The sequence below is a fragment of the Lygodium microphyllum genome, chromosome 13 (genome assembly GCF_053477565.2).
Source record: "Lygodium microphyllum isolate KBCC chromosome 13, Lygodium_microphyllum_v1.1.10, whole genome shotgun sequence".
NCBI lineage: Eukaryota > Viridiplantae > Streptophyta > Polypodiopsida > Schizaeales > Lygodiaceae > Lygodium > Lygodium microphyllum.
The window spans coordinates 136,782,746-136,792,560 of NC_141147.1; positions in this window are offsets into that span (position 1 = coordinate 136,782,746).

The following is a 9,815-nucleotide window of genomic DNA, read 5'->3' on the forward strand; positions in this document are numbered from 1 at the left end:
CCTTATGCATGACCTTAAACTCAAACTTGTTAGCATAAATGGAAAGAAGAAGAAGAAAAGCAATAAGGTAATGAAAAGCATCACTATTCCAAGTTCCTCACTCAACACAACTCTCACTTTCTCTCTCCCTCGCTCTTAATAATGGAGACAGGATGGTAAAATAGAAGAAGTGAATGGCTACTCAAAAGTTACATAGACAGAGCTTTTGCATTATGGATGCATTGAATGGATAATTACAATGAAGATCTTTGACCTTTATATAGACTAAAAATAGGATTACTATTAGAATCAAGCCCCCTTGATGAATTCGATTTGTAACCCTTATCCACTTTGTGGACTCTTGGCCAGTCCTTTCTTGATGAATACTATTATCTTAACCTAATTGGATCTAGATTATACTATTGCAATCGCATTTTCATGTATGCAACCCAAACAACAATTATGGGTGCGTCAAACACAATTGCGGGAGATAATATAATGTGCATGGCGGCTCTCACAAAATAATATAACCATAATAGAATCATGTGCCCATAAAGTACCATAATTAATATGATTGCCCAAAAAGTACACAATAATGCACCAAAAAATAACTTTGGCACTATAAGTTTGACTATAACTTGATCATATTTGACTTTTTCTTTTACATTTACTATTAGTGTTATCCCCTCAGAGATGAGTGCTAATCCCATGGCCCTCACATAAATGTAGACACGAAAGGCTAGGAAGGTCAATGAAGGAGTGATCCTCCTAATGGAAGACTAATTAATTCTATCGATGCAAACATGTTGTTGATGATGAAATGGAACCTATTGAACCTAAAGATGATCAATGTACTAGTAGATGATAATTGAAGAAGATGTGACTTGATAGGTGATGTAATCAATTGGGAATCACTAGTAGCATCATTAAAGAAGAAAAAAATACAAAAATGAAATGACTATGTGAGGCCCATCGATGTTGATGGATCTTCAGATGGTCCTTCACAAAAACATGCAAGCCAAGTTGTGCTCTCCTTAAGAGGTGTGTCTAGCTTACTTATGTGATGATTTGTGTGCATGCAAGTGCAACTGGGAGATGGGGTCAGACTCCAAGCGAGCTTGAAGGGTTGTCTCACACTTGAGGACCTCGTTGGTGAAAAGTTATTGTGTGGTGTGAGACCTAAGGAGACAAGTGCTCCAAGTAAACTTGAGATATCATACACTTGATGTGCCTTAAGACTATGGAAGGGCCACTAGACACACCTAACTTGAGGATCCCTAGGAGTAGTGAGTATGTATGCACCACTTGGAGCTTTTTCTCTCTTTTTTCCCTCCTCTTTTTTTGTGAAACAAATGGTTCATTCCTAGAGGAGAGACTAGAAGGTGCATGATAGGCACCCTTTATTGAGAAAATATAACTTGAGTGATTCTAAGAGTTGAATGCATGACATTGGATAGAATGGATACGTACACTAAGCAAATCTACTGCCAGTCATGTCCTCCAACAAAGTCATATTATCAGATGGATAAAGTAGAGCACAGAAATGTAGTCAAGCCATGGCAACATGATCAATTTTTGCATTGATGTCAAAGAATAAAGGAGGTAGGCCATTGTTGTAGAGAGTCGACGGTTGCTATAGAAGTTTGAGTAATAGGTAGAGGCAATTGCAAGTGATAATAAATGAAGGATTTGAGCGGGGTAGTTTATAAACCATTTGATGAAGCTATTGAAACATAGTCATTGGTATCTTAACTAAAAAAGATAAATCATGTTGGGTTGTGGTCCAATGACATTGGGAATTTTTGGAAAGTTGTATGTGCCATATTATTGAGCATTATAGCCCCCCCATTCATACTTGAATATGGCTAATGAAGCACATTTTCCTACTAATTGGAGTAATAGAAGGTGCTTAAATCTAGCTCATTTGTTTCAAGAATAGCATATCTCCATTTTGGTTGAAGCTTCCATACCTCTCAAAGTTTCTCAGTAAGATAATCTCTTTGGCTCTTGTTATTGGGAATTTTGCAGAATGCCCCAAAGGCTAATTTGTCTTGCTTTTCTAACCACTCCCTAGCTATCTTTTCTCCAACTTTTAAACAAAACACACTAGAACAAACCTAACCCAATGATCAACAAGAGCTAAACTTACCAAACAAAGATATACCCAAAACACATATTGGAACTCAGCCATTGTAGGAGAAGCTCAATCAACTAACTTCGTAGTTGATGCACTTATGTAGCAAACTAGAATTTCCAATCCCACGACCCATTAGTTCTCCAACCTACACAACAATTGTAAGTGTGCCAAATATAACCGCGGGTGATTACAATGTGCATAGTAGCTTGCAAAAAATAATACATCCATGATAATAACATGTTCATGAAGTAAGAAAATAATACAAGTTCCCACAAGTGATTCACCAAAGTATAAAAAATAATACCATTTCAAAAATAACACCAACACTTGCGCTTTGATTATATTTGACTTCCCTTGACTTTGCCTTTGGTTATAGTCTTTCATATTTACTATTACCATCATCCCCCTCCAAGATGAGTGCTAGTCCCATGGTATTCATGTCAAAGTTAGCATATTGTAGTTTGTATCGAAGACACAAAATATTGGGATAGTGGATTATGTAGCTTTGAAGAAGTGATGATTTCTTGATAACTCCAAGGACCAACATGCTCTAGGTAGGAATGCACATAGCCAATAACTTATTGATAGGATTGGGAAAAATACCTAGAGCTCAAAAGTTGGAGAAATATAGAGTGGAGATCTATATAGCTTTTTGGAGCAATTTGAGCAGGTAGTACAAGAGGCCAACAACCTTACATTTGAATCCAACAAAAGTGCAAGCCTTTGGATTGTTCTTAGATGAGAAAGGAAAACTTGCTTTATCGGCTTGGATACTCTAGAGAAATCACATTTCTGTACACTAAAAATTCTCTTTGTAATGAACTTTGATAAACTAGATATGGGGATAATCTCATTGTATGGCTATCACATTAGGAAGGAGAGAGTATAAAAAACCATGTGGCTAAGGTGTAAAGTCTTTACAAGAGAATCACCTTCATAGAAAGGCTGAGTGGAAAAGTACTAGCAAAGGGCTCTTCACCAAAAGGCATTTGAGATAAGAGAATTTTGCAGGTTTGTGATTAACATCTCAACTATAGATCAATCCAATATTATTGAGACCCTAATGAGGCAATGAGAATTAATGACTTATTTAAAGTGGCAATCAGAGACTAAAAGGGAATATGAACTTCGGAATTCCAATCAAACAAATGCAATGGAGGGCTCAATGTAGCTCATGAAAGTCCTAAAGTAGTCAAAAGCTTCTAGATTGTATGTATAGTGCATACACTATGATAGAGACCATCTACTAGTTGAATGTCCTAGACCAAGTTGAGATGCTCCAATTGCGATAACTTTGGCCACTATGCAATCTAGTCAAGCCCTTAGAAGGCTTTATACCCTACTACACAACCACATGTTCAATCCTAGTGACCTAATAGAGATTCTTCTTACTAGAGAACCCCTCACTTAGCATTTCTATCCTTGCCTAGTCCATGGCCGATCATTCTAAGGGCTGATATCAATCCTTTACGGATACCAAGATCCCCATGGCTAATCATAATATACCCTCCTAATGATTCCTATGTGTAGCTTATCAAATAGCAACACAATGAGAAGGAGTATACAAGTCATTATGTTACTCGTAACAATACTCATGAATTGCTAGCTGATCTTATTTTTGTTGCAAGGATGCAAAAAAGAAAGAAGCATAAAGTATCAAGGAGAAATGGTCTAAGTATTGCCATCAACTTGGGTACATGTCATACAATTTTCCAAGTGGGAAAAAACCTACATTGGAAGATCAAATGAACCTAAGATGCAACAAATGTGGCATGGTTCATATATATTGAAATAGTTTTAGATACTAAGCATCCAATAGTAATAATATTAGATTTACACGGCTTAATATTTTAATTTGAAAGGTCAAGTCCATAAAGATTGACCCTAAAGATGAATATCTAATACCATCTTCATTTCTTTGGGTCAAACTTTTTCCATAGCTTACTTTTTCTCTTTGTTGCAACCTTGCATAAGGTATCCTCCTCTAGGGGGACCTTTTAGTTACATGATCAAATCTCTTAACTATTACAAAACACGGTTTGAGCAAGAAGATAAGACTTAGCTATTGGGAAAAGAAGAAGAACAAGTAGACAATCATGATAACATGAAAGAGACTTGCTTGATTGATTGTTGTGCCAAGTATATTATTTTCTAGCTTTTCAACTATGATGCATTTTCCTCTCTTTATTTATGGGATTTAACACTTTATTATACATTACATGTGACTTTAGCACTACCTCTAGCACCATACATCTTAACACCCCTTGGTGCTAGCTTACCCTATAAATAAATGCACCTAACACCCCCCCCCCCCCTTCACCTACAAGGCTTTTTAGCTCATGCAATGTCAAAAAGAGTGTAGGCAATACAACATTTTAGAAACGAGTTTCATTACATTATTTAAAAGATGATGATTCTTGCACATGGTTGGCTTTTTGATTTCGGTAGTGTTTCTCAATGTGTTTGAATTTATTGCAATTCTTCCACTTGGGTTTTCCTTTGTTTTAGTAGTAGTCTTGCTTCTTGTGTCTAGCTTTCTCACATGTCCTACAAACAATCTTTGAAGATTCCTTGCAATAGAGTGCAATCACGATGGGGTTTAGTGAAGTTTCTTAGGTCGTCTCTTTGAGTTTGATTTCTCACTCATAATGAGATGCTTTCATTGAGTTAAGGTTTTCTATTTAACACATTTCTCAAGGTTGCTAGCACTTGCTTATGTCCTTTGTTGGGTTTTTGAGGAATTAATGCCATTGGTCCAAAATCAATGATATGGCTCAAGATAATTTACATAAATTCTATTTGTTTAATTTTATCAATGGTCATTAAATGTGTGCGAATGCAATGGCATATTCGATAACATTGTTAGAAGTGAGAAGAAAAAGAACATATTCATTATGGGAGAATGTCCACACTATTAAGTAGCACAATAATGGCTTCATCTTCTTCTATGTTTTTATTAATGGAAGTTAGTTGCACCTTTAAGCTTTCAAATTTATTTATAAGTGAAGTCAACGAATCATTAATGTTTAAGTCTATCCTAAAAAGTTGCATTAAAATATTTATCTTATTCTTTTCTTGGGAACCAAAGGTTTTTTTCTAGGCTTCCTTTGATAGGCGAAAAGTGGAATCTTCGCAAGGATGATACACTTTTTTGTACTAATGGCTTTTCAATGAAATAAAAAGGTAAACGTTTGTAATCCCTAGTATGAGATGAAGGATATTGTCTGATAATCCCCATGCTATTGCCCACAATACTTTATTATTTTTCCTTTTCCATGTTGGGTTATCAAGAGCCTCGGGTTCCTCAAATATTTTCCAAAGATATTTTTGCATAGATGATACATGATTTATTTTCCAAGTGTGAAAAGTTTTGCCATGGGTGTATTGATGACTCACACAGTAGTATCTAACTTTGATTATAAGGAATTTTTGAGATTTTACAATGAAAATTGATGAAATTTTACCTTAACAAGCCAAATCTTGCATGAGAAACACACTTTTGAGTTTTTTACAATATATACTTTTTGGTTTGTAGAGATAGCCTTTTGAATAGTGGCATAGACTAGTTTCATATAGTTGTAGTGTGAACACAAAATAGTGAAGAGGAGTGAAATTATAAGAAAATAGAGTGTAGCAAAAGCCAATAATGAACATACGTATAAAAGAGAATAGGCGAGAATATTTTTTTACTTTTTTCACCAAAATAGTACAATTGATGGGCCGAAGTCCCATGTGCTCCTAGAGCTTTGATGATGATCTAAATAGATACTAGATGGAGTGAGATTGTGAGAAAATAAAGTACAACCAAAGATAGCAATGAACACAAGTATAATAGAGAATGGAAAAATAATTTCTCTTTTACCAAACTGATACAATTGATGGCTGAAGCCTTTATCCACATGTGTGTTCCTACAAGCTTCAATGGTGTTCTAGACCAGCATCAGTTCACTTGTTTGAACATCCGTAACATGGCACTATATTTTAGTAGTTCTCCACCACTTAAAAGTGGTGAATAATCACCTTAAAGTAGTGAGCAATCATTTTTATGTGGTTATGGCTTATGGTTCTCCCCACTTTTTATTGGTATTCCACCATTGTAGAGTGCCTAAAATGAAGATAAATGTAGATCATGTTAAAATGCCAATAAATCCATGTCAACAAATGCTTAACATCAAGACATTGGATAAACTTTTGTCCTGCAAGAGTTTCAATCACATAACAATGCAATCATTTCTCACATAGTTGGCTCACATTCCAATCTTTGAAGCCTTTATGATTACTCCCTACAATACCAATGCAAGTGAGAAAACTAAATAATTCAATAGGTTATAGTAGACTCACCTATTTAACACCTCTTTCTTGTAGTCTATTCTTGAAGAATATGGTAGATGGCCTCAAAATTCATGTAGTGCTCCTTGATTTGCTCCTACTACTTCATCACATCCTATCCAACCCACAAGGGTTCCATGGAAAGGAAAAAATGCAAAGAAGAAGGAGAAGAAGAAAGCTGTGGAGAAGAGCTTCTCCAATTAGTCCCTCACATATACTCAATCTCAAACTCACAATCTACCTTCCACCCTCCAAGCTATGGAAGAAGAAGGAGAAGAACAGAAAGAAAGCAAGAAGAGAGAAGATCCTCACTCTCCAAGTCCCTTGCTTACTCACTCTCACACTCTACCTCACTCTCAAGAAGGTACACAATAGGATGAGATAGAAGCAAGGAGAAGGGTTGCTCTCGAGGTTGCACACACAAAAATGAGTTCTTCCATTTGGTTATTAGTCTCTATACATTAGGATTAGGGTTAAGGTTTTTGCAAAACTGGTTGCCACTATTTTTAATTTTTAAGTGGAACTTAAATACTCACACCCTCTAATTGCAATTAAACTAGTCAACTCAACCAATGAACAAGTTCCTAGTGATTGAATATTAAAGGACATAAGTTTGGAATCAAAAAGCATAAGCAACTTAGCAATCATCAAGTCATTGAGCTCATCTCAACCTAATCATCCCATTGGATTAAAACCAAACTTGATGGCAAGTACTCATAAGGAAATGGTGGAAGAAAAGGCTCAATAAAAGAGTAGCTCAATAGATGAGTACCTCAAAGAACCTCATGATCAACTTATGTTACTTATTCATGTGTATGTTCAAGCCAACATTACAATTATAGGTGGAAAGAATGAAAAAGTCCTAGAATTGCAAGTGGCAAGGGAGGAGTAAAAATACATTTTTATGCATTACATGGAGCTTGTAGATGAGCTTGTGAGACACACTCTTAAGGATGAAGCCTAGAGACATTGCTTAGCTCCAACATTGCATATTGAGGATCACCACAAATCAATGGAGGGAGTACAAGAGCTAGAAGAAAGAGAAAAATGGATGAAGTCCATTCAAAATGAGATGGCATACCAATCGAGCCTATGCTTTATTCCAATATGATCCCAACTTCTACTACTGACTTATTCCATTCCATTGCTTTTGTTTATGCATGAATAATAGAAAAAATTCCATGGATACTACAAAAGCATTATATGTGCAACAATTTTAGTGCAGGGGCAAGAATGAGCTATAAACTATGATACAAGGTAAAGGGGTGAGAATCTCAACTTATAGTCAAAATTTCCTAATTCTTTGGAGCTAGATTCAATTACATTTTTCACTCAAGCTTTATCAAGAAAATGCATGATAGCACAAGTGATAAGCAATAGAAGTTGAAGCTTAAAGAGAAGACCAACAAAGTAGCCACACCTATATGTTGCACTCAAGTTTCATCAAGTGAATGCATAATAACTATAATGCATAATGACTATAAGGAAAGGAACATAGTGAAGATAGAGGAAGACTGCAAAAGAAAGTAGAGAAAGAATACAAGGACAAGAGAGAGAAAGAGGAAAGAGGTATGACAAGAAGCCATGAAAGCTATAGAGAAACTTGGAGAGATGAAAGAGACTTGTATTGTTGCTAAATGCCTATGCAAGTGTGACTAGAATATTCCACTTATTTATCAAAATAATATTATCTTTCCCCTTCATTACAATCCATCCCCACCAAAGATTCAGCCTTCAAGAAAGAGAAGAGACAACTTAGTACAAATTGCTTCAAACAATGGAGATGATATGGCACTCTATTTTCAGCATTGTAATAATCTAATAATCTTGAAGAATCTTGAAATAATTGATTGGATTTAGAGTTGATGATTAACTAAGACATATGTACATCCATTTGGAGTCATAAAGTTGAAAACTTGGCCACAAAACCTTCATGAATTAGCTTGTGCAAAAGGTAGATATTGTCATGTCTATTGTAGACCTTGCTACACTAAATCAACCATAATATTTTGTAGGCATTATAATCCAAATCAAGCGTGTTATAGCCCCAAAGAAATCTTGTTTTGGAGTACTTTTAGCCTATATAAGCTTTTTAAAAAATCATTCAGTTAGTATTCAAACTAGTCTAAGATAGCAATCTACTTGCACGTAGTTCACAATGAAACAAAGCCCCAATTTGACTCATTCTTTAGCAAAGATAGCATTTTTAAGATAGGAAAACTCTTCCAAAATGTTTTCAAATCTCCAAACTGATCAAATATCCAAATTGATTGAGATTTTTCTTTTCACACTACCCTATGATGCCTTAGGTATATATTGAATCAAACCCTCTTCATCCATTGGTGGTAGTTCTTTCTAGTATTCCACTTGCAATCCAATGAATGGTTTAAGTTGGCTCACATGAAATCACATGACATACTCATTTCTACCCAGATCAAAAGGTAATTTACTACTTTGGCAACAAGAAATCCATCCAAGCAATCATAAAATTGATCATGGTGATTACTATCCTCAAATTATTTATTTTCAGCATAGCCAATTACAGTCTCTTTTTTATCACCCAAGTCTTCAAGGATAAGCATACTATTCACCTTGGTCTTCTTATGAATAGATTTTACTGCAAGGTTAGACGTGCACTTCTCCCCACACTTATAGAGAATCCCATTTTCCTTCCTTTCCTTGAAGAGATCCATTGATATAACTTGAGATTAGGGAACCTATATATAATTTTATGTTATAGAAAAAGTGGTGAAACTTCTAGTTTAGACTTTAGAAATTGAGGAAACATTAGAATTATTCTAGGAATCTTTTGTGAGGCTCATAAAGAGATAGAAATTTGAAAGTGTTATTTTTATTTTTAAACTCTTAAAGGCAAAGTGGTTTTTATAATAATGTAGCAAAAGCATAGAATGAGATATAGTCAACCATGTTAATGGAAAGAACACATTCCAAAATCTTGATTACATCTTCTTGTAAGGTTTTGATACTATTCTCAATCAACTAATTGATTGGAGTTCTCTTTCATTTGCACTCCTATGTCAACTTATGATTGATACTTCACATCATCTAATTGTGACTTTGTATCCATATACATGATGCCAAGATAATGAATAGTATCCTCCATTGTATCTATGTGAATATTTTTTGAGTAAATTGTGTGCACAAATTTACATGCTTCAATTCTATCTCCTTGTAGCTTTATAAACTTGAGGATTAATATAGATACAATATGTCCTCTTGAATAAAAAAGCATATTCAACCTTACTTCAATGTTCAAATCCTTCTTTCCAATATTCATAGTGTTTATTGACTATGAGATTAAGTTGGAGAGATATCAACCGAGTTACACAATTCAACATAATGAATCTTA